Source organism: Trachypithecus francoisi, unplaced genomic scaffold (genome assembly GCF_009764315.1).
Source record: "Trachypithecus francoisi isolate TF-2019V2 unplaced genomic scaffold, Tfra_2.0 Lachesis_group2, whole genome shotgun sequence".
Lineage (NCBI taxonomy): Eukaryota > Metazoa > Chordata > Mammalia > Primates > Cercopithecidae > Trachypithecus > Trachypithecus francoisi.
Genome location: NW_022681465.1, coordinates 47225233 through 47250194, shown reverse-complemented (window position 1 = coordinate 47250194; position 24962 = coordinate 47225233). Strand labels below are relative to the sequence as shown.

The 24962-nt window shown below is 37.0% G+C and overlaps 1 long non-coding RNA gene across 1 annotated transcript in view; it reads left to right on the top strand.

Moving 5' to 3' along the window:
- The window catches only part of LOC117064934, a 36932-nt gene extending 36201 nt beyond the window's left edge, over positions 1-731 (top strand). The window contains exon 4 of the long non-coding RNA XR_004429751.1: positions 181-731. This is a non-coding gene — a long non-coding RNA (uncharacterized LOC117064934). The remainder of the gene's footprint in view (positions 1-180) is intronic.
- The last annotated feature ends 24231 nt before the right edge of the window (positions 732-24962 follow it).

The window sequence follows — 24962 nt, the reverse complement described above, 5'->3', positions numbered from 1 at the left end:
ATTCACCATCTTTTCATTTTTAAAGAATGTAATCTATTGTCATTAACTATAGTCACCATGCTGTACAATAGATCTCTTCAACTTATTTCTCCTAATTGTAATTATACATCCTTTCATTCACAGTCGTGTTGATTATTATTTAGCATAAATTGTTAACAAAAATCTCTTTTTCTATTTCAGAACAAATTGGAAGAATGTGAAATGTTATTAGACACAGGCACAGCATAGCAGTAGAAACATCTTAACTAAGAACCTGGAACTGAAAGAGAAAGCACCCAACTTAAAGGGCAGACAGGACACATGGTTATAATACAGCAGCAGGTAATCACAGTGATGACACAAGACAAAATAATTACATTTTCATTCTAAAAACAATGTTTAAGGAGGCAAGGGCATTTATTTTATAAATAATTTAATTAAAAAGGTAAAATTAAAGTGTTTAATTGTTTATGTACCCAACAAATATTTATTTGGAAAATGCTTGTCTGGGGCACATCTTGTTAATGAAGTGATCCTGTGTTTAGAACTGAAGGCAGTCCTCATCCATTCTCTCAAAAGGTGACCTTCTTTGTTCTTCTTATAGCTCACCACACTTAATTTTCAGAGGTTTTGACATAAATCAGAAACATTCTGTGGTAGATTGTATTGTATTAAAACACTCGTCAAAAGTATAAACATTGATATCTGGAATATCTGGGAAAATGTACAATAAAGACATTTCTTCTGGTCTTCCTCTGATGGTAATATGTTCACTATTATACTGATGATATAAGCTATGCATGTAAACCTATGCAGGTGAAATTCTGCTAAAGCCAATCCCACAACAAAACAACAGCAAAAATCCCCAAATGGCATCTGAAGATCATGGAAATTCTAAGAATGTGATGAAAATGCTTTTAATAATATATTGAAAAGGAAATTAGTGTGTAAATAATATTTTATAGTAAATGTTTCATTTTATTCCTTCCATATACTTGTTTGTTTAGTGTCTGAAGGTTGAGAAAGGAACTAGAATTGGCCTAAGGAGGCCCTCAGCCACCCATCATGTGACACTATGGCCAGGAGGATTTACTCTCTGCTCTCCTCCTCTTGACATGCCTCAAACACACCAATCATTTGCACTTGGGAAATCAACCCTCAATACCAAATTACTCCTGCCAACAAAATAGCCCAATCAGCGTGCAAAGCTGGTAGCAAGCTGGGAGAGGCCATGAGAGTGATGCTCACATGGCTCCCTCTGTTTCTGTTTCCCCAGGTCTGGGCACACACTGTCAGTGGCCCCTGACTTAGAAAGAGGCTTCATTTAAACCATTTCATTTTCTGCTCTCAGACTGGGAATTTATTTAATATGAATGTCATCATTATAACAAAACTCAACTGTATTCTAGCAAAAATTTGGCTGATCTATGAAGAATATTGGAAGGAGAATCTACCCGTGAACCCCAAAATACTAGACCACTGCATACTCAGTTCTGCAATTTTGTCATTTTAATGGCCTCTTCAGAGTGCCAAATCACTAGTTCTACTGACTATACAAAAATTGGCCATCAAGATGTCTGCCTTCAATAAATTGATGCTGTTACTTCATGTTATCCACTTTGGGCTTAGAGACTGAAGGCCAAAAAGCAAGCAATTTTTATGGTAAAAAAGTGCATCAGGAGGGCAACTACATACAAAGTTACCCTCCCAGTTTGACCCGTCCTTAGGTTTTTATTGCCTGAACTGGCACCAAAGAAACTCCTTGAATATAACACATTCCTTGTCCATTCAGTGGTTAATGATGCTTAAAAAAAAATCACAGTTTGTGACTGTGACCTAAATTATGCCAGAAGCTGTAAAACCATGGTTTCTTTAAATTCAAATATGACCCACATGCTTTAAAACCACTACACTGACCCTATAGTACTGTTGCTGAGTGTGCGTGTCCTCACATAAACACACACACACACACACACACACACACACACACACACTCCCCACTTGGCATTAAATGACTCGATAAAAGAAATGGTATTTTTCAGACTTCCATGGTTAAAAAAAAAGGCTCATGAAAGAGATGTAAGTGAGCTTTAAGCCAAACATTTGTTTGGCTTTGCTGCAGCAGGCTGCAGGAATGTAAACTTTTTTTTTTTTTTTTTTTTTTCAATGACTTCAGCTCCTAATTTGAAAGCTAGGATTTTTAGGAGTGAGCAAGAGACTATATTTGGCCAAAAAATTCTGCTGGCTTTCCTTAGCCAATCTGCACATTCAAAACAATACTTCTTTATCAAAAAAACAATAGTCTGTTTTATTCACAGCACATGTAGAAGTTGGAACATCGACTAAATTCCACTTTCTTCTCTCTCAGTGTGTCTGTAACCAGCTAATGAGCTGCAACAGAGCCTGGCCTTCATTTTCAGCAAATTAAGTTCATCCCTCATAGGAATTGTGGTCTGGCTGTGGCACCGCTTCTAGGTATGGGTGGGATTTGTTTCTTCTACCAGTTGTAGGTTAGCCACATGGGTACGTGCTGTCGCACCACACAACAACATTTTCTCTATAATAACCAGTCTAAGTAGCCTTTTACCCCACAAAAGTAGATCCCATTTAATTTACTTTGTGTTTATAGCACTCCCTCTCAAACCGCACCACTGGCACAGACTAATATTTATACAACTTTTTATTTTAAACTATTTATTTGGAGTTGAGACTTCAGTAGCACTCCCTGTCAGATTCATTGAGCATGCTTAAATTCAGGATACTGAAAATGTACATTGGGAAGAGTGATGTTTGTTCTTGGGATTCTTTTCTCCCGTGCATGGACACCCACACAACTCTCAATGTAGTAAAGGGAGGTTACACATGTGTTGATAACATTTGTATTACTGCTGATAGGAAATTGAACATTGATGGGTGATTTTAAGAGATTGTTTTTGCCTATCGTGTTTCCACATTTCTTTGCCAATATAGTTGGTGAAATTAGTTATGCATCATGCATCTAAAAACCTCTCATACAAAAGTGTCAATGTTGTAAAAGATTTCTTTTCATACACAAAGAAATATTACATTACTCCATTATTTTAATGGAAGTCGTTAGTCAAATACACTTTTACCACAGAAAGAAAGGGAAAAAAATTCTTAATTTTGTATCTGACCTCTGCTTTGGGGCTTTACTTTAGGTTACGTTTTTCTTAAATAAAGCTTTTCTATTTTTTAAAGTGAATGACGGGATGTTAACTTTAAATGGACATTTAACCACATAAAATATAGTGGTCAATGGTTCAGTTTTCTACTCAGGGTAGACACTTTATTCAGTTAATGATATTTAAACCTCATTTTCTGTGAGATCTGCATGTTGTTCTTAAATCTGATACTATTTTGTGATTTAAAATGAGTGTTGGGTTAACTTTGTTTACAAGTAAAGTATTTATTTATTTATTTATTTATTTATTTATTTATTTTGAGACAGAGTCTTGCTCTGTCGCCCAGGGTGGAGTGCAGTGGCCAGATCTCAGCTCACTATAAGCTCCGACTCCCGGGTTTACGCCATTCTCCTGCCTCAGCCTCCAGAGTAGCTGGGACTACAGGCGCCCGCCACGTCGCCCGGCTAGTTTTTTGTATTTTTTAGTAGAGACGGGGTTTCACCGTGTTAGCCAGGATGGTCTCGATCTCCGGACCTCGTGATCCACCCGTCTCGGCCTCCCAAAGTGCTGGGATTACAGGCTTGAGCCACCGCGCCCGGCCGAGTAAAGTATTTATCAGACCTTTGATTCTCTTTTACTTTCTTCTTTTGGTGAACATTTATCCATTTCCAAGACCCACTTATGTGTTATCTCACCAAGGAAAATTTTTCCATCTTCCCAAAGGAGAACAGAACCCCACTGTATTGGAACAAGTTTTTTGAGATATGAACCAAAGCTGCTGTCCTCCTAATATTCTTATAACCTCTACCCCGCCTCTGCATTCAGGAAACCAGAATACCTTAGAGAAGGACAGCAAAGAAAACAAAAGACAATAAAGGAATCGATATCTTTGTTTTGTAACTCAAAGTTAAAGTCCAAAATTAGAAAACAGATTTGAAGGCATAATGGGTCAATTTCTGTTGTGCCTTCCGAAGAAGAGAGTTGAGAAAGAAAGAGGAGGACTTAGATGCTTTGGGGTATCTGCAAAAAGACCTAGACAATGCCTGGAATAGTAAAGAAGCAGAGAACTTTCAGGGAAGAAGGGAACAGTCTCTAAGATGGAGCAGGACCTGGGGAAGTCTTGCTTCTCCACTGAGGAAGATGGACCTAGACCAGTGCAGAAGAGATAGCAGCTTCCCCGTAGAGCAGTGAGGACAAATGATGACATGAAGACTGGACTGCTCATTCTCACCTTCCCTTCACAGTCCCTGGCACTTTTTAAGCTCCTTGGAAATTAGAGACAATCCAGGAGAAAGGGGGATAGAAGGAGACCTTATTTCTGTTACAATGCGAGTGGGAGCTTCAAATTGAAAATAAAATGGTATGGAAAAAGTGAAATTATATATATATATTTTGCACATCTTAGCTTGGTGGCTTCAGGTGTCTGTACATCAAAGGAAGAAATTGTGCCTTCCTCATTGTCATACTCTGGTATTGGAGACTGTGCAACATATATAGTAGGTATGCAATAAACAGCTGTTAACAGAATGAATCAATACTTTGTAGAGTATCGCCAGCTACTCCAGAGCTTTGATCTGGCTTCTCTGGAAGAAAAAGAAAAAAGAGTCCTGCTTTATTTGTGCCTGTTGCATGCCAGCTTGGCTTGTTTACTCCTGTGGTTTCCCACATTCCAAAACAATGCAACGTTGCTTGAAATTACACTTGAGCATTTTCTAGAGCATTTCTTCTGTCCATCCTACTTACAGTGACTCCACTTCAGTTCCTTGTATGCCAGCTGCTGCAATAGCTTGCTGTCACTAAACATGTACATGTGTCCACCCGGAGGAATTAAGTGGGACCACATCAATGCTAGGGAACTGGCTGTCTTCCAGAACTGCACTCTGGGTCATTCTGTCTTGTGCTTCGGTAAAGTCTTTTTCCCCATTGCCTTCCAGTGGGGAGAGGAATAGGGCACAGTCTACAAAGCAGAAACAGAGTGCCCAGTGTGTGGGTGGAAAACTTCCCCTTTCCCTCGTGAGTAGAGGAGACCGATTCAGAGAATGTTCCACTTATTCATTCCCTTCTAGTGTAATTTTTCCTAATAGTTTCTCTTTCTGTCACCTATAAACCAGAGGGGATAGCCACTGGCATACTGTGTTGTGTAGAACGAGGGGGACTGTTCTGTTTCCTCCTTCAGCTCTTGTAAAGCACCTGCCATTTCCCTGATGCACCATTTAGACTTCAGTGTTCACATCTTGTACGTCAAACTTGTGTCATCCAAAAGATTCTCATACACATTCAAATGCTAATAAATGCCAATATCTTGTCCGTGACCTTACGCACAAGTCTGAAATATTTAAGAAAGTGTAAACTACACTCCTTTTTGCCTCCACTCTTCTCTCATATATCAGTTCATATACTTCTTGTTTCAAGTAGCAGAAAACTCAATTCACGCAGACTTAATGGGCATGTAGGGGCCTTGTAACTGGAAGGTGGTGTGGTGTAGGTGGCTCTGTTGTGTCAAGAAAACATGATTGCTTTTTGTCTCTTCACTCTGACTTCCAGAGCCCCCTTCATAGTCGCAGGATGACTTCCAGCAGCTGACACAAGGATTACCCATTTCTTTTTGTTCATATCCTATAGACATATGGTATGGTAACTACTAAGGGACCTTCTTTCTCAGAGCCCTCTAGAAATATATATATAATAAATATATATAATATATACTATATTAAATACAATATTTAATATATATAATATATATATTTATGTGTATATATACACACACACACACATATATATATTTTTTGAGACAGAGTCTTGCTGTGTTGCCCAGGATGGAGTGCAGTGACACCATCTTGGCTCACTGCAACCTGCATCTCCTGAGTTCAAAGGATTCTCTTGCCTCCGCCTCCCTAGTAGCTGTGATTACAGGCACGTGCCACCACGCCTGGCATATTTTTGTATTTTTATTACAGACTCGGTTTCGTCATGTTGCTCAGGCTGGTTTTGAAGTCCTAGCCTCAAGCAATTCACCTGCCTCAACCCCCACAAAGTGCTGGGATTACAGGTGTGAGCCATCATGCCTGGCTTGGAAATATATGCTTAAGTCTTACCTGCCCAATTTTGAAACACATACACATGCAATGAGTCACTCTTCTCCTTCTTCAGCATTTATCACTTCTACTCTCTCTTTGGGTAAAGTAGATAAAAGGGAATGAGGACACTATAACATATCAAAATGGGCCTGAATGAGATTGCAATGAAGAATATACCTCCAGTTTCCCTCCAGCCCAGGTGAGAGTGTGAGACTCTGTCTCAAAAAAAAAAAAAAAAAAAAAAAAAAAAAAAAATACACCTCCAGTGACACAGGCTTCAGCTGCTTGCAATTAATCACTCTCAATTAATCAATCAATTGATGCCAATTGGGCTGCTAAAATAGTTGAGTGAAGCTGTGTTCAAGCTCTGACCTTACTCTTTGCCAGATGTGTAATCCCGGTCAATTCATTTACCCTTTCAGAAACCTAGTTTTCTTGTTAAGATCAAATGAGATATTTGCAAAACCACACTAGTAACTTCTGCTTTCTCCAAAAGCCAAGCATTACTATTATTGCTTTTTCAAACGAAATCAGGAGATTGGTCTTCATTAGGAGTTACTTCCAGATCTACATTTATAGATTTTACAGTGTATTAGTCATTAATTTTCTTAAATATCATATTAAGAAAATTATTTGTGAAATATTTTTATTTATAGATGCTATAGTATTACTAATACATGAACTTTAAAAAAAATTAGAATTATCAGCACATCCTAAGAAAAACTTTTTATTCCATAACTAATTTCAAATTTTTGAAACACAGATGTTAAGTGTAAAGTTAATTGTTTTACAATTTTGAGTTAATGACCATGAAAAACAATACCTGCCTTTCCATTTGAACTGCCTTAAAACTCAGAGTTGAATTCAGACCTTAGCTGGGGAAGGGTCTATTTTAGATTCTTCTAATAGCTATCTCTTTGCTTTTTTTATTCATCTTTGTTCTCATTTACTTTCAACTGATTCATGCTATCTATGTATTTCAACATTTTGAGTAGCTTCATGTTCTTTATGGAAATTATAAAAAGAAAAAAGAAAGATATGAAGGGAGAAAAAAAAAGACAGGAGAAAGGAAAGAGTAGAGAGGGTCTTGGAGAAGGAATGACAAACTCTGAGCCGAGCAGTGGCTTGCAGACAAGAAGGAATTGATTCGAGACAGATGGTTGGTGAGAAGGTACTTACAGGTGCCAAAGAGAGAAGAAATAAGATCTGGACTGAAGGTCATGACAGTGAGAAAGGAGATCAGGGGATAAGCTTAAGAACTTTTTCAGGTGAACAACAAAGAAGACTTGGAAACTCAGTGATCAGAGATTGGAAATGATGGTGATGGAAAGTGGAATATCAGTGATCTTGAACATTCAAACCTCACTGATCTCAGAAAAGGTATGAAGATAGGGTGGACAAGGACAGAGACGGTGCTAACCAATTTATGGAAAGCCCTTAACTTTACATGAATAGTCTTATTTAATTCCCCAAATAACCATTTGAGATAATTAGAATTCCTCTTTGCAGATGAGTAAATTTTAAAAGAGCAGGGATTTTGTTACTGCTGTTTTTTGAACTGGTAATCCTGACTTATACAGACATGACAAACTCCAAAAGGAAACCCAAGCAGCTATTTGACTCACTTATAAAGTCACCCAGTATGGATGATTCAGGTAAAAAACAATTACTCCTCTCTCCTCATCAGATATCATGTTGTGATCTTGCATGTGTATAAGAATATGTGTTTGGAGAAGGAATTATTTTTACTGCAGAAAGTTTCTTCTTTGTCTTGGTTATGTAACATTAACTTCACTCATATAGCAACGTGGATGTGCCTGGAAAATAGCTCCATTATTTTGTCTATAACTATTCTGGTTCTCTTATAAATATAGAGTCCTATGCATTTTAAAATTCAGTCCAATCCAATAATGAAAACCATCCCTTTAGGTAATGCTGTCTCTTTTGGAAAACGTGCTTCGTCTCCCAGATTTTTCAGCCTTCTGTCCACTTTCAGGCACCCCTTCAAGTGTCTGGGTGCTTTCACGGACTGGGAGTGGTAGGGAAGAGCTGGTATTCTTCGGTGCAGAGACCTATTGATCCTCTGGTCTTCAGGGTGCTGTCCTTGTCTATTGCCTTGCTGACACTCATAGCTGATCTAGGCACCATGTATGTTAACTTGGTCAACTTCCCCTCCCCTTGGCTTTGGTTGGTGCTACAGAACATTGTCTCTGCTTTATTCTCAAATGGCTCCCTGGTGGAAAGCTCAAACTGAGCCTCTGCCGTGGACGCACCTTGCCTGCCAGCTCTCAACTCAGCTGCCCTGTCAGTTCCCCTGGGGCTTCGATGTGGGATTTTGTAGAAGTTCCTAGTTTCTATCCAGGCCACACTGAAACTCAGAGGAGTCTAGAAAGCCATTCCTCAAGGTTAATACACGAGTTCTCAGCAAGGACAGCTGCAGAAGGTTGCATTCTAGGGTCAGGTATGGAATTTGGGATTGCTTTTCCCTTGAGCTTCCCAGCACACAACTACTAAGAAAAAAGAAAGCCAGAAAGGGAAATTGAAATGCAGTCTCAGATTGCTTTCCACCTTCTACCATTCTCAGCCTCCAGAAACAGAAGGGATGGGCTTAACTCTCCTTTAACTTTATACTGAGCCCTTGTACATAGAGAAGCAAGCCTCGTGACCTAGAGAGTTCATAGGTGGATGGCATCCTGTCTTTATAATGAGAGTTCTGATTGAGTCCTCTAAGCTTAGTTTTGAAATGTTAAGTAGGTACTAAAAGAATTTAGCAAATCCATTCACTCTCCCCAAAGCCTTGCTTTCAAGCTAAATTTTTATTCTTTCCTGACCTAAAGGAGTAAGTTTTCTGACTTGGCCTTGAAAATGAGACCAAAAAGAAATGTGATTTAGGGAATGTCATGAAATACATTGTGATTATTTGCAAAATACTGTTTCTGGTACAGTTACATAAACACAGTTAAAAGTCCAGAAATCTATGTAGCTGAATGTGCAGTTTGCACTTTCTAGCTTCTGGTAAAATTAACATGAGAATCACTTTCTAATCAATTTTGTCTAGCAAGTAGAAACGGTGGAGAGCTGGTTTTATTGTAAGCAAAAGGTTGATAAGAATTTAGTAGATTATATTTAGTATATAGCCTATAAAAAAGAGAAAGAATTACAGCCATAGTGACAAAAAACAGGCAAACACTTCTTTTGTCAACAAATAACGAATTAACAAAAAAGGTGACTTTTACAGTGTAATGTTCCTGAGGAGTTTTTAAACTGACAGTTTTAGAGATTGTTTTCTAAGTGTTTTGTCAGAAGAAAAAGCTTCAATAATTTTTATTTTTTGAGTGCTACAGTGTAGTTTTGTTTTATGTGAAAGCAAAATAAATTCACTTCTGTTTTACTTTATTTTTTCTCGTTCTATTTCACCATCTGTAGTGGGCCTGGTCAGATAGAGGTGAAAATTAAGTTACAGTAACAGAAAAAGTATACCTAGAAAATCATGTGAATTCTTTAACGAAGGTTCTTCATTTACTTTACTTGAAGAAATATTTCCTTCGTGGTGCAGACTGAAAATCAGAAGTATTGAATTAAATATTTGTAAAAGAATAGTGAATTACCCACTGTTGCATTGCATTATACATCTTAGTCTTGGTATTCTATTCTAATTACAAGGTAACATTTCTCCCAAATTCCAAGTTTACATTAAAAATAAAACACATATAATGGCCACAACTCCTAAAATATTCTCCGAAATTATGGGCACATTTATTCATGTTAACATGAGGTTTGCATTTTAATGTAGAGGATGGCGCTGTGGATTGCTTTTGTGAATAATTTCATTTAAGGACAGTTTGACTTTGTAAGAATAGATAAAACCAAAGCCAATTATAACATGAACTCTTCTGTCCTGTATGCATGGAACAGCATAAACAGAGAAGCTTGTTCTTTACTGCACTTGTCAAATCTTACTGTTTAAAAGTCTTAAAATTCAAATATATATTTATATCAATAAAAATTGTACATAATGGATGGAATGCTTATAGCTATACTCTTTATTTCCCCTTTCAATCATTATGAGTATTTATCACTCATACAAAAGTATACATCTGTAACTTCTTTAGTTTCGTTTCTTGAGAGATGCCAGTTCCTCTCTTCTTTCTTATGAACCTAGAAGTACAGATGTAACATAATATGCTCATCCATGTAACATTATTACAGGATTTTTTTCTGTTGTTTCTGGTGGCTTAATGGCAAAAGTGAAATTTTTAAGATGATTTTAAAATTTCTTCTTCAAGTAGTAATTTTGGCAACACTTCTGAAGTGTAATTTGACTTGGGGAATTTGGTTTATATTTGAGTAGTGGGCAGAGGCTTATTAAAATTATATTTACATATGATATGATACTTAGAAATATTTTAATTTCAGGGCTATACTTTTTCATGATTTCTGGAAATTTTCATTTTTGGTAAAGAGAATTTTGCTGACTTAATCACACCATAGTAATTATTGCTTTTAATGTAAAATATGGCTTAAACCTGATCTTTCTAGTAACTATACCAGGACACCAATGATGTTCTTTAACTCTCCTTTGCCCTCTGGAGATAATATACAATTTAGTATCTAAAACTATAATTATGCATCATTGTCAACATTTTTTTCTTAAATATATGAAGAAGAATACGTTTTTCAGATAGTTATGCTTTACTTTGTAAAGTGTCTTCTTAAAAGCAACACAAAAATGAAAATGTGAGAATGGAAAAGAATTCCTTCTTTAAAACTATTATTCTCTGGTGGGATGGGAGGCTAAGAGGGAATTAGTTAACATGATTTTTAATTTGTCTCAAGACTTGTGGAAAGAAACTGGCTTTCTATAATGTACATGGTTGGGTATCGTACAGAAATAAATATCTCCCCCTTGGAATTTAAATTGTATCTAGTAGTACTATTTTTATACCTCTTACTAGGAAACGAAATACCTCTAAATTTAGTGCTTTGGAATTTTATTTCCACTAAAAATTTCTTCAGATATGTGAGCACCATAGTAACAGCTTTGCGAGCTGGTTCTTCATTACAGTTCCCCGATAAGAGCTTCACTCAAGACAGTTCCTTTGGGATGACTGAGACTAAAAATCAATTCTGATAACATTAGAACAAATTTAAAGACAAAAAAAAAAGAAAGAAAGAACATCAGAGAAAGCATGCTTGCTGTGGATAAATAGAACTTCCCTTAAAAATTATTTTTTTCAGTCAAAAATCTAAAATGTATTTTCTCAAAACTTTTTTATTTCTTGTATTATTTTTATACCTAGGTAAGATTTTTCTCACCTTTCAAAAAAATAAATCTCTTACCAGAGATATGAAAAATTCAGCTGAATTTATCTATGGCCTTGGTAAAGGTCTTTTCATGCTCTACAATGACAATATTTTTACAAAACCAACAGGTAAGTAATATGGGTGTGGAGAGATGAATGCAATGAATCTATTTTAATAAAAAGTTAATAATTCATTATTTTCAAGAAAATCATTGCATTTAAAAAAACCGTGTAGTACACTAGACTGAGCTCTGATCATCTTAAAAAGAAGTCTGTCAAAATAAATCAGGTTGATAACTGATTAGCAGAACGTGTAGTCTGTCATTTTTAAATATGTGCCCAATTTCTTCACATAAATCTTACCTTTAAAATCTTCAAGGGGAAAATTTATTTTGGGCACATTGGCCATGAATATCAGTTGACATTTATACAGTGCACAGAATTTATACTGTAGGTTAGGATGTCGGCCATAATTCTAGGCTGATAGTTTGTAAAGGGAAGATTCCATTTTGTACTGTTTATAAAATGTTACTCTGCAGTTCCGTGCTCCAAGACTAACAGAGTCTATCCAAGTATAGTCAAGCACTGCAGTTTAACTTATTGCATTCATTAAACTAGGCTTAGATTGTCCTAATTATATGTTATCAACAATTAAGAAATGGATCACATGCCATAGACTGGCTAAAACATTCTGTATTCTTGGCTAGGTGGCGGTGGAGGTGTCAAGTTCCATTCTACCTTGTCATCAGCTGCATCTCTGCGTTTGCAGTACAAGCAGCAGCTGTGCTAGACAAAATAATCTAAATTCTCACATGTACTTTTCCTTTAGGAAACAGCTCACACTGAATTGCATTTCTGGTGTGAATAGTACTACACCTGAGTGAGTTTGTGCTGAAACGTATTTTATGCAAATAATTTTAACTGATATAATCTTTCATGACTTTTAAATGTGTTTGTTCTATCAAAATAATGGTCTTACTTTTCATGCTGAAATTATTACCAAATGGATTCTGTGGGCAGCAAAGTACTCTGCTCATTCGGCAATGATTTTCCTATACCTCAAATTACATAATTTTATAGGTGCTCTGTTTCAAAGGAAAACAATCTTTATTGATCCAAGTAGTCAAAATTAATCATGGATCTCTGATCTCAAAACTCCTGGCAAAATCCTTTTATTCAGAACACCCATATACTAGACGCTCAACACTTCACAAATCCTTGTGGGACGATGGGTTTTTCAGTCTGATTGTTCAATCAAGTGCAGCTTCTGAAAGTGAAGAGTCAGCAAGGCTTTCCCCTGAGCAGAGGCAGTCTCAGCCAATTTTATGAGTAGCTAAATTTGACCTGGCTTTTGCTTTACATTGTCATCTTTGTTCTTGGTAATGTAAAAATGGGTTTTAGAAGTTGTTCTCCTTTCCATGTGTCTGACAGAAGGAAGATCCTTCCACAGCAGCAAGTGTGTGTTGCAGCAGGATCTGAGAGTCTTGGTGCCAGGGCACCATGCTAAGTAAATAAACCACAACAGCTGGGTCTCCTTTGCTCCTGGAATAGATCTTCTACTACACAACCATGGAAAGCTAGTCTGCATGAGAGGCAATGACTTTAAAGTTCACCGCAGAGCTTACATATGTGTTGGCATGCATTTTCAGGTCACCAATTTACCTGGTTATTAAAAGCTTTACTGCATCATATATGAACCAAAGTGGAGGGGTCATGCCAAGTCCTTACTCAGAAGGAGAAGATAATGGAAGAGATGCAGAACACCCAGGCAAGGTCTCTACTTTATATACAGCTTGTCCTAGGCCATTTTGTAATGGCATCTGCTGTGACTACGTCTTACTGGGCCATTTAACTTTTCAAATTTTGCTTCACATTCAGAAATTCTTGTGGTCCTGTGCAACTCACAGAAATACGACAATAAATTCCTTCACCAAAACTAACTTCCTGAAAATAATAATTTTCTTTGATTTCACAAAATATTTTTTTTTCTTTGTCTTTCAGTAGATGATCTATCTAGGGATGCCAGCAAGTGCTCTCAAGAGAAAATGTATTCTGTTTCATCCAGCTAATATATCAACCGCTCTGCTCACAAGCCAGGCAATCAAATACTATAGTCCCATCATTTATATACATCCCCTCTCTCTCTCTCTTTTTGTCTGTCTCCCTCCCTCCCTTACCCCTCTGTGCTGTCTGCTGTCATCTCTCTGCACTTAGGTTAATACTACGCATTAGGCTATAAGAAATGCAATTCTAAATTATCAGTTCTTCTGGCCATTGGACAACACAACCTTGGTGCAATAATACATTAGTAGTGGGTTTGCCCATTGGGTAATAATTTATCTTGGCACATGGACCGTGTCTGCCCCTAGTAATTGCTTAGTGACTCTTAGCTGGCTAAAGATTCTAATTTGACTTGCTTTCTTTTTATATAACCTATTTATCTTGGTGCATCTTTCACTCTGCTTGTGATTTTTGACGTTTAGGGGAGTTTCCCAAGAGATGATCAGCATTTGGTTGAGGGGATGATTAAAATTCCCTTCCCCTTCAGATTATTTTTCTTCTTTTTTTATTGTTAGAAATAACTTTTTCAACAAGGAACTTTTCAATTATCTATTGCCTATCTTGTATCTTTATTTATGCTTTTGAAACAGACTGTTTTGCTCTCCTTTGTCAGCTTTTTCTCTCCTCTTACTCTCCTTTATGTTACCATTTAGGTTCAGGCTAACTTGTTGGGACAGCTGCTTTCTTTGACCTCCTCTCGACTTTACTGACCACATCACCAACTGGCAGGGTGTGGTGCCTTAAGACCTTCCAAGAGACTTGCTTCCAAATGGAAATAATGGAGTAGCATTTTGTATGATCAAACATGAGAGAATTCCAGTAATTTTAAGCATTTTAAGGTACATTCAGCATATTGCTGAAATTATTATTAAAATTCTGAATCTGAAAAGCAGTCGCTCCCACATTGAAACTGCTTGTAGAATACGTGATTCAGATAGTGGTCATTGGTTAATAATAGCAACAGAGGAAGCCCTGGGAGCCATCTAGTAGGGAACCCCTCTTCTTCCAGAAAGTAATACACCAAAGCTATTCTCTGTAGAAGACTGTTTTGTCTTTTCTTAGGAAATGGAAAGGAAAGAATTTTTATTATATTCCTGTCTATTGTCTTATGACTTTTATAGCTATTGAATTATTTGAACTAAATCCTATTCTTTGTATTAGCCCCTTCTTTCTCAAACACACATACTTACAAATATACACACATGTTCACAATATAGTGGGGAAAACAGGCTTTCTTGTCGATCTGTATCATTAGGAGGAAAATTATTTTTTTCTGATCATAGGAGTACAGGTTTGTTTTTATTTCAAAATACTTAGAACTAGAACCAAAGTAAAGTTTGTTAGTGCCAAGAAGCATTTCTCTTTCTTGAATCAAGAGCCCAGTGCATCATTTTTGCCACTTTCATTCTTTTATTTCATCAGCAACCTTCTTTTCAGCTACCATGCAGTAAAGAATGTTTGCAAGTAGTGTCTGGTGCTTCCATGAGGTATGCCTGGCTGCTCAGGGGGGATGCATGGGACAGAGGGAGACTCTTTTATACTCTGTAGCCAGCAGGACAAATCACTGAAATCCTCTTAGATATTAGAGGGGAATATCCTGAGCTATTCTGGAATCTCAAAAGAACTAACAAAGTTCATTCCATTTGTCATTGAAATGTGACAGTGATGTAGAACAAAACCTTTCCGCAGTGGGGGCTGGCTGCACCGAATTCCTTTTGCAACAAGGAAATTAGGTCAGAAGAAATTTAGGTCAACACCTTACAGAGATGTCCCCATGCCTGAAAGGAGCCAGGAGAACTTAAAACATTCCACACAGAAAGGTTATTGTTTTTATATTTAATTGGAAAAATGGTACCTTCCAAAGCTTAGTGTCATATAAATTCAGCTATGATTCAGCAAAGAAAATTACCTTTTGCATCACTAGCACAGCTTCTGATAAATCCAGGCACGATCCTAAGGTGCTTCTAACCAAGCCCAGCCGACCCAGTTTAATCGTGCAATTCAAGAAATATTTATCAAGTCTTGATTATGTACAGTTAAACTATTAGATAATGTAAAGTTTGTAAAGATTAATAAGTACTTCCTCCCACTAATCCCATCTTTACCATAAGGAAGTTATAAGCTAAGGAGGAGGAAAAGATTATGGGGTAAATTAAAATGCAATATAGCCTATAAGTCATTGATTCATTTATCATAGAGCAAATGAACTCCTACTATGGAAGTGATATACAAGAGTTACAGTAAGTGATTCTGGATGGAGAAGAGAGAGATCAGGTTAGTTTGGGGTGGACAAACAGGAACAATTTCTTGAAAAAAGGACAATTTAACTGAACTTTAAATGGATATAATTTCAAAAGATGGAGGTAGGTAAGAGGTCCCTGAGTGGAAACGTTGGGAAGAGGGACACAGTGGGTGGGGATGCCTGGACGAGGGGAGGCAAAGAGACCCCATGGCTGAGAATGTTAGGAGGAGAGAAAAGCGTGTGCAATGGCAAAAGCGGTAGACAGGAATGTGCTGTATTTGGGGAACAAATTAGGACCCATGTTGATTATATTGACCACAAAAGGCAGAAATTGAAGTGGTTAGAAAGGGTAAGTCAGAATCCTATTTAGATATGCCTTGAATACCAGGCTGGAGAGTGGCATGAGTGCGGTGAGCCATCCTGTGGCTCGGTGGAAAGGATTCTGGTGACTTGAATGGCTCTTCCGACTAGTCAAGATGGCTGAATACAGGTTAGCAAAGTTATTCCATAAATCCTAAACCATTGTTCTGAAATGTCTTTAGATATAAAGTTACTTGATCAGCATCTCTGCTGTCAGTATTGAATGCATATTTCTTAAGCAAAACAAGTGGAATTTTACTAAATCCGCTTTTTAAAGTATCCCAACTGAAGTCTAATTTGGCATTTGGCCAGTTTAAACAAAAAAATGAATGAGAAATATAAAAAATGAGCACGGATTTTATTTTCATTGGTTATGTGACCACCTTCTCACTACATACATCAGTTAGCAAAGTCTGCTTTCAACTGTGGAAATTTCATTATCACATCTAATTCTGGTTTGGTAGCACATTAAACTTTCAAACAGTTAATGACTCTGGTTTTCTTTCTGTTCAGCTTTACCTTTCATAAAGCACCGGCAAGAGGAAAGAAATGACAGTAAGACTGAATTATGAACTTTAAAAAGTTGAGAACAAGTAACTACTTGTACTGTGAAAGCTGCTCTCTCTGCTCTTGATTAACTGTCTGCAATAGGTCAGTGGTGAGCACTGTGTACCGTGGCAATGATTGTTGCAGCAGACAGGCAGAGTAAATCACAGAGATGGGTGGGGGACTCAAAGGGAGGAATTTCTTTTAGCCTCCTATTTAATGCATAGAGATTACTGAAACTCTGCTTTCATAAAATGGCTCGTTTCACAGACTTATTTCCAGTATCTTCCATAGATCACAATTTTAACAAAAAACAAAACAGCATTTGTAGTGAGTAATAGATTAGTGTTTGCTTACCTTGAAGTTCTTTGGAAATTGGTGAGTGAGGACTTTTTGAATAAGATGTTGATCCCAGAAATTTGTAGGTGGGGAGCAAGGAGAAGTTGTGTGTATATATGTATGTACATATAATCTACTTGTAATATATGTGTATATATATGCACAGTTTCATATGTAACACACATATTTACACACACATGCACATTCACAATTTATTTATTGATGGGAATATCAGGAAGGAAGAAAGAAAGATTAGCTGATCTCTTACCACATTTTCTCCTTTGAGGTTGGTTCTAATATCCATCCATTTTAGATGAATTTGAGGTTCAGAGAAGTTCAATAAATTAAATAAATACATAATTTAGTTACACAACCCCGGCTTTCCTCTCTTTATTCTCCTTCTAGTGTTATATCAAAAAGTATCAAAATGGTTCTCAAAAGAAATACAAGAAAGTAAGTAAAAATGACTTAAATTTATTAAAAAGATGTTACCTAGCCAAAATGAAGACCAGAGAAGAAAGAACACACTATGAGGCTGGATGTGAATTTAATGACAAAGATGACTCTCAGTTTCTTAGCAGCCAAGCCAAAGAAACAAAAGTTAACAATACACAAACGAGTTACTCGGAATTACCCCCAAACAACAACATCACAGTTTTATATGGCTTGTTTCTTATGATGCCCTTTGTCTATGATGTTTGGTACAGCTCTCTGATGGTCTAGCTCAATTTCTCATTTTATCATTATAATCTCATACATGTTTATGCGTGGTGCACACATGGACTCCTTGGCACAAAGAAACAAAATGTTGAGGAAGGAGTCCACACCTCAGCCTATATTCATCCTCACTGGAGAAATAAGCTGTCATCGTTAAGAAGTAACTGTCGAGTAAGGGGGCTGATCTGGCAGACTATAGAGAATCCTTACACCATAGTCATGCCATGGTCATGTATGTGCATGTTAGTGTGCCTATGCATGTGTCTTACAACACCCTGTCATATATCTGTGTCTTACTTTGCCATCTATTTATTATTCTCAGTGTTGCTCATGAAGAAGCCTTTCTACATACCTTCAAATGACAATTATTTCACAACTCTATAACGTTTTCATCTAGGCCTTTACATGTTCTGAGAATGGAGTCTATGCCATCGGGAACATTTGTAATCGTAAATCCATGCACAACCAATCTTTTTGTGCATTGGTTAGGTAGATGACTCATAAAGATGAGGGTTGTCAAGAAGAGTTTGAAGACTAAAGATCTGCTAGACAAAGTAGAAAACGAAGGAACCTGATGTTGGCTCCACAAGTTCTCACACTTGTTTCTAGTTTGAAAAAAAAAAAAAAAAAGAGTAGGCTTCAAGTTCATTTTATTTGATTGTGTGCAATAGTGTTCCAAGAAAATATAAGATTACTTTCTCTCCTGTTTGCCTTGATATATATACTCTGTGGGGAATAATAATTATAGAAAAAAAGTTCTTCTTCTTTATTAAATCTAATTTAATATAAACTTGCTGTTTAGGAAAATACTAAAAATGAGTTTTACTAGTCTGATTTGTTTTTACAGAAATACTATCAACTGAATAGAAGTGAAAGAGAAATCAAAATATTCTTACATCCATTCTGAATCTAACGTTCTCCAGTATATCAGAGAATCAGGCTCCATAAAAACTGCTAAGCAAACTAGGTCACAGATAACAAGGTAGCAATTAAAATGACTATATCAATTATTTGGTTATTTCCTAATATTTCACTCTGTAGGATCTTTTATATAGGACCCTCATTTAGTACTCTACTATGAAGAGAAAACTTTTTTAACATAACATTATTTATAGAATCTTTTAAAATATGATGAATGGGAAAAGAGCATTCATTAAAAAGGTGGGGAGGATTACCAGAGAGCTCTCATTTAGAAATATCTTCAACTAAAATGACTAAATTATAGTTGATGTGGTAAAGAAGAAATTTAATATGTTACCTAAAGAATATCATTTGGAATGCTTTAGTTTCTTTCCTCTCTGCTCTAGGAAATATGCTTCCTCCAATAGTGGATTTCCTGCTACACTTTACATCAGTGCTTTTTCCATTGTTGTTCCTGTCTTAAACCTAGATTAACCTATTAATTTAAAAACCTGGACCTTTTACAATGTTCTAGGAAACCAAGCCTGAGCGACCAGAGACTTGCACAAATGATTTTATCGAGCCTGTTCTGTTTATTTAGCTGCTCTTATTTGATCCTTATAATTGAATTCTTACACCCTCCCAAAAGACAAAACCATGTACTTTGAATTGTACCATGCATTAAAATGGGTTGTTTACAGCTTTCTAGTGTTACTAAACCTCTAAATCTCTTTATGGTTTTTTGGAGCCAGTTCTCCTGAGATTATGTTTGGCTGTCGGAGGGAAGTCAATAGGAGCAGGGGTTTCAGACTACACCAAAGAGCTGAGTAAGATTCCACTGATTCAGCATCTGTCCTAGCTGCCCTAGGGTTCACTAGCATATATTTTCTAAAAAATAAATATTAGGGAAAGTATATGTGGTCAGATCCCATGCTGCATGCTGGGAGATACCGGTTTGGTCCTTGCCCTTGGAGCGTTCACTTTTCTTTTGGGAAAGAGAACATGTACCCAGATCACTAGGATCTGAAGGGAGTGTGAGATGGTATAGGCACAGTGTGCAGACAGTGAAGAGGAAAAGCTCCTTACCTGGCTAGGGGATGGGTGTGTTGTGGGGTGGGCAGTCAGGGACAGCTTGAGATCATGCCTGAGTCTTCTGTTTGTTTGTTTATTTGTTTAGAGACAGCATCTCACTCTGCTGTACAGCTTGGAGTGCAGTGGTGAGATCATAATTCACTGTAACCTCAAACTCCGGGGCTCATATGATCCTGTTTCCTTAGCCTCTTGGGTAGCTAGGACAGACACAGATACAAGTATGCCTGGATCTTAAAGGCTGAGTTACCAGGTTAGGGAAAGGAGGAGTTAAAAGTAGGGGGAGGAAGGGCATGGTAGTTGACGGAGATGTCAGGATAAAAAGTCAGTCAGGGAGAACTGTTAAGTAAGTACAAGAAATACTTTCTTCTTCCACTATTAAGTTCCTTCATTTAAGAAAGAACCCAGTGAATTGTGAAACGTTAAGAAATATAGACTTAATCTCTTTTAATTTTTTTTTTTTTTTAGCCTTTTCCACAGAAAAAAGAGAAGATGAGCTACATCATCATCAAGGTTTCTTCAGGGCTCTGATATTATGTGCTTTATATTTGTACAAATTTATAAGGCATATGTGAAAATTTGTTGCATGTATGTAATGCATAGTGATCAAGTTAAGGAATGTAGGGTGTATGTCTCCTGAGTACAAGACATTTTTGTTTAACTCTAATCACTCTACTCTACTATCAAACACTGAATTTATTTCTTCTATCTAATTGTATATTTTTACTCTTCAACCCATTTCTCTTTGTCTTTCCCACTATGTATTTAATTAACCTGAGATAACAGACCCTTACACTGTTTGTATTAATATATGGATATTATCTTCAGGAAAACAATAGCACTGTTTATTTCTAGACATAATTTTGTAAATCAAAACATGAGAATAGTGCACTTCTATTCCCTTTATGTACTCTGATTAAAATCAGTTTTACTGCACAAAGATTTGGTTTCAGAGGGATGTCCCAGGAAAGCCTTTTTTCCACACATCGAACTATGGTCCTGCTATCACATTCAGAGTTTGGGATCCTTTTAAAAACAGGAATAGAAGATTCAAACTTCTGTTACTACCAGTGAATGATAAATTTCCTTTGAAATGACTTTACACATTTAGGCTATCATTACTATGCTACTTTTAAACTATGATAGTAATTGAACCATTTTCATGATATGTCTTTGCCCCAAAGGGTACCAAGTAGGAATTTGATTAACAGCAACCAGCCAACGAAAGCCTAAAGTTCCAGCACTGGTGTGTTATTCCTTGTCTTCAGTGTGCCTCAGTATCCTTCGACATTTCTGCTCCACAGTTGTGACAAAGGAAGTTCTGTACAAAATGTGACCATTTTAGGCAGAAAAGGGAGGCAGAAAGGGCAAATACATGTGCCAGCGGAATGAGTCTCACTCAACAGCTTCTGCTTACATTTGTTGGTAGAACTTAGTCCTAGGGCTCCCTACCTGTAAGGGAGGCTGGGAAATATAGTCTTTAGCTAATTATACTGCAACCCTTAGCTACATCGAGTTCTGTTTATAAAAAAGAAAGAGTAAATGCAGCATTTACTCTTGCACTCCAGCCTGTGCAAAAGAGTGAAACCTTGTCACACACACGCACACACACACGAGTAAAAGTAAACAACCAAACAAACCAACAAAAAACAGACAAAAAATAGAAATGTGACTCAGTTTTAAATAAAAACAATTAAAAGTCTAAGTGTACAAAAGAGTGTAGTGTCTAAAAGTTAGGCTTATTTCCTAACTGTGCTACATTGTAACAGTGTCTTCCATATTTGTAGGCTGAATTCATTTGAGCTGCCATGAGGTAGAGAAATAAAACCTGGACCAGTAGTCAGGAGAAAGAGGTTCCACTCTCAAATCTGCTGCATTGTTACTTTAAGTGAATTTACCTTTTTGAATTCCAGACTGAATTAATGTTTTTCAAATTTTTCTTAAAGCTGTGAAACACTTTGTTCAAACAGAGGCCACCTGTAAAATACCCAGCACTACTTGGGTTGAAGTTGGATGTGGTGATAGTAGATCAGAAATCCCACTTGGTTGGCTGGGCACAGTGACTCATGTCTGTAATCCTAGCACTTTGGGAGGCTAAGGTGGGTGGATCACTTGAGGTCAGGAGTTCGAGACCAGCCTGGCCAACAGGTGAAACACCGTCTCTACAAAAATAGAAAAATTAGCCAGGTGTGGTGGCTCACACCTGTAATCCCAACTACTCAGGAGGCTGAGGCAAGAGAATCGCTTGAACCAGGGAGGCAGAGGTTACAGTGAGCCAATATTGCACCACTGCACTCCAGCCTGGATGACAGAATGAGACTGTCTCAAACAATAACAACAGCAACAATGAAGAAATCCTACATGGTTTCTGAGCCTTTTCCTGACTTTAACATTCCATATGTCATCATTAAGGCGAGACCAAACCCTAGCTGCCCTAAGAAACCATGTGGTACCACTTGGAGTACATCTAGGCATTATTAAATGTACTTTTCAAAACACTGTCTTTTATTTTGTTCAACAAATGAATTACATTTCCCTTTTCTTTCTGTTACTTATTTTTTATAGTCTCTGTTTGGTAAAACTTCCTACTACATTCTTTTCAAACTCTGGAAATAGTGTGTGGCTCCTGGGAAATTCTCAGAGGTTTAAATTTTTGCATTTTCCCAAAAATTTGTTTGGCTTCCTACATGGATTTTTTTTTTTTTTAAGCCCTCTGCCCAATACTTAAATCACATTTACAACATCATGCATAGCTCATGGGGGAGAATAGTAATGTTTTTGCTTCAAAGGTCATCATAACAGGAGGTCAGTGAAAAATCAAACATGACTTTAAAAACATAAGAGCAGAAAGACACCCACAAAACTGGGCATGTGGATTGAGTGCTAGATGGGTGGTCAACCCAACCCAGACACTCCAGCAGTAGTCCAACCACATAACAGACCGGAAAACTCCAAAGTTGCTAACTAAGAAGCTGGTTTTATTTTATTTAATTTTTTTCAAGAATTCTATTTCCAGTCACTGCTATCAAGAGGTAGAAAATGTGCTGATTTCTTGTGTTACTTCATATTGGTCTTTTATGTAAGGTGTTTTTATGAAGATATAAAATGCCTTCACACTTTGGGGTTTTATGAACCTAGAATAATACTCGATAACTCAGCATTTTCTTAGTGTACCAATTGAAATAATAAAAAAAAAACCTTTAATTTTTGCATACTACATGTTTATAAGTTAAAATAAAAATTTTAATGAGCTAGTAGTTCACATAGTTTCATTAGTTTAATTTTTACTATTCTGAATAGAATCTTATAAAATCTTATCACTTTAACGTTGCCTGTTAATTCAAGATTCAATGAAGTATTTTCTTTGTGTTGGAAATCAAAGTTTTGGAGTTAATCATATTTTAAACAATGAAATTTATAAAGTGTATGAATTGCTGAACTTTTTATATCCGTTCACATCAGAACATGTGGCAGGATGACAGTCTGGTTTTTGATCATTAAATTAAAAACCCAAATATTTGTTTAGTTATTGTAGCCTATTATTTGGAATATTTGATACTCACATCCATATATTTATTTTGGTCGTTCGCCTTTAAGATAGAGTTAGAGACAGTTCTTCTTTCACATGCAAAAAGAGTATGGGATAAAAAATGTCCTTTACTGTATGAGTTCATGTCCTTTGTAGGGACATAGATGAAGCTGGAAACCATCATTCTGAGCAAACTATCGCAAGGACAGAAAACCAAACACCGCATGTTCTCACTCATAGGTGGGAACTGAACAATGAGAACAGTTGGACACAGGGTGGGGAACATCACACACCAGGGCCTGTCGTGGGGTGGGGGGAGTGGGGAGGGATAGCATTAGGAGAAACACCTAATGTAAATGACGAGTTAACAGGCACAGCACACCAACATGGCACATGTATACATATGTAACATACCTGCATGTTGTGCACATGTACCCTACAACTTAAAATATAAAATAAAATAAAATAAGAAAAAAATATCTTTTACTTTGTTTTTGTTAATTGAGTTATAATTGAATATCTCTAGCTTAGATCTTTCCCCTTATTTCCAGACACACACATATATAGTAACTCCTTGGCATATGAAATGGAATTATTATTAGAGAAACATGAATAATCCAAATATTCACTTATCAAAATAATTTTACTGTAAGAAATTATGGCAAAGGACTTTGTAATATAGTTTTCAAAGCTGTGTGGCTTCCTGTTAATTTTCTATATGTTAACAGACTGAACCAAAACACCAAGGACCAGAGTCCTCCACTCCTGGGTACCCCTAGAAGAGAAGACTGACCCCCACTCCTCCTATTCTTACCTTCTTGGTATGCGCTGTGGAGCGCTGGCCAATAAACATAGCCGGGGGAAGGATTTCTCTGGCTTTTTTTCTGTCTCCCACCAGATTTCCCAGTAAGCAAGACAACTAGAACACATTTGGTTTTTTGTTTGTTTGTTTGTTTGTTTTTGTTTTGTTTTGCTGTGATTCAAGGCTAAATCAGAGTGGTTAAAATTCAAAAAGCAAATTTTGCAATGTGGAAAATTCAAGGATAGCCAACTATTTCAAAACTACAAAACTACAAGTCTAGAGTTAGCAGTAGCTTACAGTGCTGCTGGCTAGTTTACTATGTCTGCAGACCGTGCAGTGAGAGTGTGCCGCCCAGACTGAAATGTATGCTGTTTTGAGGGCTGCAAGGGTAAACTGTATACCATATAAACCAAGAAGTGTGCTCTAGTCAATTTTCTAGCAACTATCCCAGGTTACCCCAAACTGACCTCATCATGTTCTCTCCTCAACAGATTCATTTTTTAGTATTCCCTATCTCACCTGGATGACTGTAGTAACCTTCTGGCTCCCCTGAGTCATTTATACTTTGGCCAGAATGATTTTTCTGAAACACCAATCTGATGAAGCCACTCGCTAAAATGTCTAAAGAGGCTCTTGATTAATTTCAGGGTAAAAATCTAGACATGGCGTAAGAGGCTGTTGACCATCAGGGCCTGTCTTTTAGTCCAGCTTCTTTTCTCTCTTTACCCCTGTGTACACCCAGGCTTCAGCTGCATCTGAAGCCTGGAGTTTTCTAAAAGCACCTTCAGGCCCATGCTTTCATGCTGTAGCATCTGTGGTTCCTGCTGCTTAGAATTCCCTTCTCCATTATTTGGCCTGTTACTCATCTTCGAAAG